At 30.9% G+C, this 1,117-nt stretch overlaps 1 non-coding gene across 1 annotated transcript; it reads left to right on the forward strand.

Moving 5' to 3' along the window:
* The first annotated feature begins 450 nt into the window (after positions 1-450).
* On the forward strand, positions 451-524 carry Trnai-aau. The gene has a single exon. It is a non-coding gene; the product is annotated as a tRNA-Ile (tRNA).
* Positions 525-1,117: the final 593 nt, after the last annotated feature.

The raw sequence follows: 1,117 nt of genomic DNA on the forward strand, positions 1-1,117 counted from the left end.
CAGAAGGTAGGATCAAGTCATCGTCAATAAAAAAATCACCGTGGGACGTAGATGGCATGCTTGCTTAAAAAGGCAAGAGTCAAATGTATTCATTCATACTATGGTATTGTAATTTAAATACCATAAACTTATCTTTCACTGACATGGATAATATATTTACTTCTTACGTACATAAAGAATTGTAAAATATTTGTTGCTTTATATAAACATGTTGGTAATACTGTGGGTAAAACTGATCAGTAACTTACATTCAACATCTTTACTCGGAGAGGTATAGCAGAAGTATAGCAAAAATATAGCCTAAATTTGTCACATCTTTAGTATGCGTTGTATATAGCAAAAGTATAGCATTCAAAAATATCAATATGCTGTTATAAATTTTTAGACTCCAAGAGATCGTTCTTGATAATACTTGCATTGAATTAAATAATATATCAAATCTGTACCATAGGCCTGTTAGCTCAGCTGATTAGAGCGTCGTGCTAATAACGCGAAGGTCGAGGGTTCGATCCCCTCACGGGCCACACTTTTTTTTACTTCAAATTAAATATTTAACTTACAGTCGCAAAAATTGTTATCATAATAAAGTTCACAAATTAATTTAATTATAATAAATGTTTGCAAACGCGTCCGAAAATAATTTCAATGTTAAAATCAAGAGACTCGGTAAAGTCTAACTCATACTATACGGCTACACGTGAGAATCCATGTTTCTCTTTAGTAAATTTTCAGATTTAAGCAATATACTGAATAAGAATTATTATTATTATTCTTATCTGCAAATATTGCTATATTCAGCGAATATTAAAGATATAACACATGTAGATCCAAGCTATACTTTTCCTGTACCTGTGCTACATTTTGGTCTTGTGTTTCTGAAGTATGCCCATTGTACATGACAGTCTCATTGTCTGAACTTCAGAATATGTTCACGATATTAACATTTTAAGAAGTAAAGTTACCAAAAACATTGAAATTTTTACAAAAATCCTAATATCGAAAATATTGGTCATAGGCTAAAATAAAAAAGGGTGTGTTCTCTATCTCAGAATACTTTTCGAGAAAAAACTGTCAAACTTATTATTAGAGTAGGTCAGGGTCAGAAAATGAAAATTTC

The sequence above is a fragment of the Cephus cinctus genome, unplaced genomic scaffold, assembly GCF_000341935.2.
Source record: "Cephus cinctus unplaced genomic scaffold, Ccin1 Ccin1_scaffold0270, whole genome shotgun sequence".
Classification (NCBI taxonomy): domain Eukaryota; kingdom Metazoa; phylum Arthropoda; class Insecta; order Hymenoptera; family Cephidae; genus Cephus; species Cephus cinctus.